Consider the following 8137-nt stretch of genomic DNA (forward strand, 5'->3'; position numbering starts at 1 on the left):
CAGACTTGACGCGCCTAACGAACGATCCAATTCAATATCTTCCGTTCTGGCCGCCAATGCCAAATAAGTTGCCCAGTGATATACCCAAGTTCGAAGGTAAGTCTGGAGAGGATCCGTCCAATCATGTGATGACTTACCACCTCTGGTGTGCTTCAAATTCTATCTCGGATGATTCGATCCGCTTACGTCTTTTCCAGCGTACACTCATTGGTCTCGCGGCCAAGTGGTACATTGAGTTACCACGGGCCTCTTTTTACAATTTTAGCCAGTTAGCTACCTCGTTCTTAACTCACTTTCAGTTGCCGGTCAGATACGATAACGGCACGGAGTTATTAACTTCACTAAAACAATCGACGTCCACGTATATTTCTGATCACATTCATGAGTGGAGACGTCGAAGAAGGTTAGTGAAAGTTTTTATTCCGGACCAAATCTTAGCTGAATGGTTTGTTAAATCATTATTACCGAAGATTACTGAAGATGTAGCTAAGGCCGGAGTAGTTACTGAGGAGCAAGTCATTGCTCAGGCGCAGTACCTTGACTTAGTTTATACTCAGTCAGGTACGTTACACGAGAAGATCCCAGATCTTCCAAAATCGAATCAAATCGCTGCTGCTCCTTCGGGATCTCATGCCGCTGATGGTATGATTGGTACGTGAACACAAAGAGCAAGAAGAAATCTTCCAAGAATTCTACTACTCCTATAATCACCTTGCCTGATTCCCCGACAGGAGAGTCTTCTCCTGAACTTTCCGCCGATATTCACGCTGTAGAGTCATCTACGGCCAAATCAAAAAACGGTGGAAAGAAGAAAGGAAAGAAGAAGGCTAAAGCAGACAAGGCTCCGAAGGAGAAAACGGAAAAGTCGGAAACCAATGACGAAAAGCGCAAACCTCGATATCCTTGTCTTATTTGTGAAGAGGATCATTTTACAAGAGATTGCCCTCATCGGGCCGAGGTTGTGAAAATAGTCAAAGGTTCTCCCACTCCTGCTGTGTTAAAAGATCCATTTCCAAAGCAGGAGAGTAAGATGATAGGTTCTTCCTCGACTGCCAGTGAAGAACCCATTTTGATGATGTCTCATGTGAGGATTGCGACTCGATCGCAAGATTATGGTAGTAAGAATCCTGTTGATGGTAAGGAAGCAGAATCTTCTCATTCTAATCCATCAACCTCAGCTCCTGGTTCCGATCCACTACAGATCGAAAAACCTAACCCGGACTTAGTAATCAAACCGCCCGCCAAGGGTGTACTTCGAAGGTCTGCTTTCAATCCACATGCGAGAGCAGCCCAGAATTACAACATTGTTGAGGACTTAGCTGTTTCACCCTCAGCAATGTCGGCTTTAGAAGTGCTGCAATCATGCCCAGCACAACGAAAATTACTTTTGTCGGCTATCGGAGCTGTTGATGTTCAGGACCCGAATCTGATAATCTTCGATCTAGAAAATAGTACACCGCGTCTACCCCATCAAATGGCTTTCCAAATTCCAGTGATAGTCAAAAACAGGCCTATTCATCGGACTGTGATTGATGAGGGAGCTTCTACGTGTATTATGTCGATTCAATGTTGGAGATCGCTTGGTTCTCCTTCGCTGAACCAATCCCCGACCATCCTTAAGGCCTTTGATGGCCGTGGGTTCCGTCCGTTTGGTATTCTACAGGAATTGCCTATAGGGGTAGAAGGTAAAACCGTTAGTCTGGATGTGGAGGTGGTTGATGCCCCTCTAGACTACAACCTTCTTTTGGGTCGAAGTTGGTCATATGCTATGACAGCGGTCGTTTCATCGGTCTTCAGAGTAATAAAGTTTCCACATAACGGTAAGATCGTGACAATTGATCAGCTGACATACTTTTCATCCGACCCAGCCTCTTCAGAGAGTATCCAGCATGTCGGTAAGACGACAATCCCTTATAGGGACGTTGGCGTAGGTTTAGTTAAAGATTCCGGTTTACTGGGAACTTTTCCTTTCCCTCCAATCAACGCAGACCCTTCATTTGCATCAATTCATATGATTACATCAGACACCATTATTTACGATGATCCTTGGATTGTCCCATCTGAATCTGAGATAGACTCATTCGGTGATGCTATGCCTTTGAGTCCATATGAAATTGCTTATGAAGCCGTCATGTCTTTTACCGACTCGCGTTCAACCCAAATCGACCAAATGAATGTGGTCAGTGAAGAATCACTTTTCACATCAACCTTAGAACGGATAGCGTTTCCCGAAGTCGTGTCATCTGACGAGCAACTTCGCGAAATCCTAAGTGTAGACGATCTACCATGGGAAGATCTCCATCATAGATCTTCGTTTTTACCTGAGGATGATGCTTTTGAAAATGATTTTTCATCTATCTTTACCGCTGAATATGTCAAAGACGCTCAGAATCCAACGAAACATTCTGATTCAGAGTTGAATTTAGGGAATATTTCTCGCACTATTCCCATTGACATTTCAGTGAAGCCCGGAATTGAGGAAAACATTCATATAGGTGCCTCATGTACAGAAGATGAAATTCAAACTTACAAGGCCCTATTCCAAGAATTCCGCGATGTGTTTGCCTGGTCTTACGAGGAAATGCCAGGAATCGACCCTGCCATTGTTGTTCATGAAATAAAGACCTACCCGGACGCTAAACCCGTCCGGCAACGGTTGCGTCAGATTCACCCTCGGAAAGCGGCTGCGATTAAAGCAGAAGTCGAGAAGCTGTTGAAAGCAGGTTTCATTTATCCAATCCCGTTAACGGATTGGGTATCGAATATTGTTCCGGTCAACAAGAAACAAGGAACAATAAGAATCTGTATCGACTATAGGGATATAAATCGAGCTTGTCCAAAAGACAACTATCCTACGCCTTATATCGATCAAATTATTGATGATTGTGCCGGAAGTGAAATGTTTTCCTTTATGGATGGTTTTTCGGGCTATAATCAAATCAATATTCTACCTGCCGATCAACCAAAAACGGCATTCATTTGTCCATGGGGGACATTTGCTTATTGCAAATTACCTTTTGGGCTTAAGAATGCCGGAGCCACTTTTCAACGGGCGATGTCTTACGCATTTCATGACATCAAGCACATTGTGCAACCGTACCTCGATGATTTGCCTGCTCATTCTTTACATCGAGCTGATCACCTTGTCCACTTACGAGCAATCTTTATGAGGTGTAGGCATTATCGAATTCGGTTGAATCCCCACAAGTGTGTTTTCTGTATAGAGACGGGTCGATTGCTGGGATTTGTTGTTTCAAAAGCCGGCATTCGCGTCGATCCCTCGAAGGTCGAAGCTATCATCAAATTGCCTCCTCCTTCGAGTTTGCGCCAACTCCAAAGTTTGCAAGGGAAAGCAAACTTTTTACGCCGATTCATTCCAAACTACGCCGAGGTCACTAAAGGTTTTACACGGTTGTTGAAACAGAACGCTCAATTCTTTTGGGACGAGATTGCCCAACAATCTTTTGATGCACTTAAACACGCGTTGACCCATGCACCGTTGTTGCATCCTCCCAACTACAACCAGGACTACTTCTTATACCTCGCAGCTTCGCATTCCACCATTGGAATGGTGTTAGTTCAAGAAGATGAATTCGGAGCGGAACATGTGATATATTATCTTAGTAGGACATTAAACCCCACTGAGCTAAAATATTCGCATGTGGAGAAATTGGCCCTGGCAGCCGTTCAAGCTGTCCAGCGTTTTCGTCACTACATTCTTCTCCGTAAAACTACAGTTATTTCGGATTGCAACCCTATGATTTATATTTTGACAAAACAACTGCTAGGGGGCAAGTACTCTAAATGGATCGTTATCCTGCAAGAGTTCGACTTGGAGTTTGAGAAGTCCAAGTCTAAGAAATCCTTAGTTTTTGCGGAATTGATGTGTGATTTCCCGCGTGCTGACACAGAAACTGTGGCAGAGGAGTCCATTGCGGACGAATCTTTGTTTCTTATCAGTACTTTAGATCCGTGGTACGGGGATATAATCATCTATCTCCAAACCCAAACCTTTCGGCCTGAAGCTTCAAAGTCGGAACGTCGAAAAATTCGGTTTCAATCCCAGCAATACAGAATTATTGGAGATACACTTTATCGCCGGGGGGCAGACTTAGTTTTTCGACGTTGTTTAACTCACGAAGAGGCTGAGAGGGTTTTGAATGATTGTCACTCTGGAGCATGTGGCGGTCATATGTCTGGGTATGCCACAGCTCAGAAGGTGTTGCGCGCTGGCTATTTCTGGCCGTCCATGTTTAAAGATTGTATCATTGCGGTCCGGAAGTGCCACAACTGTCAAGTGTTTGATCGCAAGATGCGCGCACCACCTGCTCCTCTCCATCCTATAATTGCCGTTGGTCCTTTCGCCAAATGGGGTATCGATTTTATTACTTGTAACCCTCACTCGGCCGGGGGGCATGCGTATATCATCCTCGCGGTTGATTATTTTACTAAATGGGCCGAGGCGATGCCTACATTCGACGCAAGCGGCAAAACAGCTGCAGTTTTCGTATTCAATCACATTATAACTAGGTTTGGTGTCCCACAAGCAATCATCACTGACCATGGGAGCCATTTTCGAAACATCATGATGACTGAGCTTACAAGCCAGCTTGGTTTGCGCCACGATAGCTCTACTCCTTATTATCCGCAAGCCAACGGTTTGGTTGAGTCTATCAACAAAGTTCTGGTTATCATGATCCGACGAACCATTGGTATTCATCGGTCGAATTGGCACAACATGTTATTTTCAGCGCTATGGGCATACCGAACTTCAGTGAAAACTTCAACAGGGTTCACTCCTTTCCAGCTAGTTTATGGCTTGGAAGCTGTGTTACCCATTGAATGCGAAATCCCATCACTTCAAATGGCTGTCGAATTACTCCCAGCTACTTCCGAAGAGGAGAAACGTTTATTATACTTAGCTCAATTAGATGAGACTCGACGTGACGCTGCATTGGCAATCGAGACTCACGCGAAGCGAATGAAAGCTCAGTATGATAGAAATGTGACCCCTCGGAGTTTTTCGGAGGGAGACCTAGTGCTATTATATGATCAAGCTAACGATAAGCTAGGTGCTGGAAAATTCGTTCCTATGTGGCATGGACCCTACATTGTAAAGCGAAAGCTAGCAAAAGGGGCCTATGAGCTGGTAGATTTTGATGGGGACTCTTTGGGTAAACCCAGAAATGGACTTTACCTAAAGAGGTATTATGCTTAAATGGTGGGTATGGAGATTTTTAGTTAGGTTAGGTTTTCTTTCTAGCTAGTATGTTTGTTAGTTTAGATAGTGTGCTTAGCTTAGAAAGTGTGTTTTTCGTCGTTATTCTGGCTTATCTTGGTTTTACTCTTGATATTGCAGATGTCGACGCCTCTCCAAACGTACATTGGATTTGCCGATGGTGCTTGTCGTAGTACACGGAATATCTCTTCCGCAGCTTGGGTTATCTATTCGCCCTCTGACGAGTTAGTTTCTATGCATGGGGTGAGCCTCGGTCAAACGACGAACAACATTGCAGAATACAGTGCAGTGGTTGAATTATTGTCTGAATCTATTTCATTTGGAATTCGACGTTTGATAGTGAGGTTAGATTCTGAACTCGTTGTATTACAGCTTAATAGAGTATATGCCATTAGAAATCCTGTGTTATTAAGGTTGTTTTTGAGAGTGCGTCTCTTGGAACGTGAATTTGATTACATTGAATATCAGCATATTCCAAGGTCTTTAAATACATTAGCAGATGCAATTGCTTCTCGAATGTTGGACAGACATTTGCGATAATCATGCAAGTAAATTTAAAAAACATTTCATCACATATGTTAAACAAAATGAGCCGGTAATAATGATATATATATATATAGATAGGAGTGTGTCAAAAATATACATCGTCTTCGATCATAGGTTGAAAAACACCTTATGATCGGCAAAAATGATAAGTACAAAAAACCAAAATGTCATATGTGTCTACAAAAGTGACTAGTCAATCACTGGTGGTGCTCTCTATACGAGACCACTGCCCGCGCTACCCTACACAAGAACCTCCTAAAAGGTCCTGGGACTGCAACCACATAGCGCTGAAGTCGAATGGGAATGTCATCTATGGTGGTCTCTAGTATATCCGCCGTCAGACGCTCTAGATCATGTTCCAGCTCGGCTAAGGTCTCTGCGGCCACATCTTGTGGGGCTAGTGCTGGTATAGCTGGTACTCTCCTCTCAAAAGCCCAGAGGTTGGCCGGACGCCGTGGACCTACATCTGCATTTTGAAAATTTGTGCTGTCAGTTTTGAGGCGATATATAAAAACAAAAAAAAATATATACATAATTTGAAAACTCGTGAAAAATGAAATACCTCTGTCGTCCCACTGTTCTCCCTGTGGAAGAACCATGTCCGGATCATTCCGAAAATCCATTCCAGCATAAGGAAAGTCCTGAATAGCAAAGACCTGGCTCTCTAGCCAGTGAAAGTAACCATCAGGAAATCGAACAACTGTTGCGCCCTCATCAGGATGCCGGGCCATTACCGCAACCCATCTCGTCAACTTAGGCTCCGGAGGCGCCCCAACTGGAACTGTAAGATGCTGGGGGACCAGCATTGGAACTCTCTCTAGGGCAAAGCTCACGACTATAGGCCCATATCCAAAGGTCTTCAGTTGTCCTCTCTTTGCCCTGGTTAGTTGGCCCTTCAAATTAGCCAACACAGCATCGCACCAGTTGAAAATGGTGCCATGGAAACAGTCTATAGCCATCCGCATTTGGGACCCGGTGGCTTGGTGCAAAGAGGCCATGCCGCAAAGTCTGGTAACAGTAAAGGCTATCACCATAAGTTCAGGTCGGGATATGTACTTGATTTCTATCCCCTTCTCATGGTTTTGGTTGTTGCACCACTCTAGCTGGAGACTAGCAAGGGATTGGCCACCCGGCCTAGTCCCGAATAGAGAAAGTTGCTCGCCCCTGTTAGGCAAGCCAGTGAGAAAATATATGTCGGAGGGCTCTATCTCGAGCTGGTGCTCTCCGATGTAGAAACATTGCTCCTGAATGTTCCACCTTTCAACCAGCCACTCAAGAAAAGGCACTTGGCCCCTCATGCCAGGTATGGCCCAGTATTTGTACAGTCCGCATGCTTTTAATGCATCAATGGAAGGTTGATGACCTATTGCGGCCAAATCATTGTCCTCGTGCTCTCTTTCACGCCAATCAAGCATGGTGTGCTCCCTGCACATCATAAAACATCAGTTAGGATCCATAAAATTTAAAAAATTTGGTCTATTTTGGAGATATGAGGGTTTCAATTTGCGTTTTGTGGGGTACGCACCCCGGCCTTTAGGGACAGAGAGTCCAGACGCAGCTTCCCTTAAGGCCGGGTGCGTACACCCCGTAATTTTCCCATTGGGAAAATATCGGGGTACGCAGGTCAGCAGTGCATGACCTGCGTACCCCGAAGTGCGCATCTTGAAACCCCAAGACCCCCAAAAAAAATCAAATAAAAGCTTAAAAATGAATTCTAAACGGATGGAAATCAAGAGAGGGGTGTTGTAGAATACCTGGTGAAACGGCATTCGATTCTGACGGTCGGATTCTCCGCAATCTCCACGGGAAGTTTCTTGTCAAAAGCCCTTTTCTCAACCTCAACAGTAAAATGGTAAAAATGACATGGTAAAAAGTCTTTTTATAGGTTTTTTGGATGAATGAATGCTAAGTTTGTTTATTTTTCACCATGAAAAGACATTTTTCAATGTATTTTTACCCATCTTAAACAGGTATGAGTAACGTGTCGTTTTTGTGCAGGACAAAAGGACTTTAGAGTAAAATCATCATTTTTCATGAACCAAAACATCAGAGTCATCTTTTAAGCTCTTTTCTGACTCCTAAAGCATGAAAAGATCGTCGAGCGTTTCTTTTGCACTCGTTAAAACGGAATTAAAAGACGGTCCCCTTATAGCTCTTTTCTGACCGTAAAAACAGGAAAAGATTGCCGGGTTTTTGTCGTTTCAAACTCGATACGGAAATAAAACGACGTGTCCTTGATCGCTTTTTACTTTTCAGGTCAGAGACACTAATCATGAAAGTACTCCTTGGTCGCAAGATCAAGCGGTTCTCCCGAGTATTATTTTATACTTTTTCAGGCTTGGGGGACACAAA

Source organism: Pinus tabuliformis, chromosome 2_1, assembly GCF_031772625.1.
Source record: "Pinus tabuliformis cultivar Carrire ecotype Pingquan chromosome 2_1, CPIR1, whole genome shotgun sequence".
Classification (NCBI taxonomy): Eukaryota; Viridiplantae; Streptophyta; class Pinopsida; order Pinales; family Pinaceae; genus Pinus; species Pinus tabuliformis.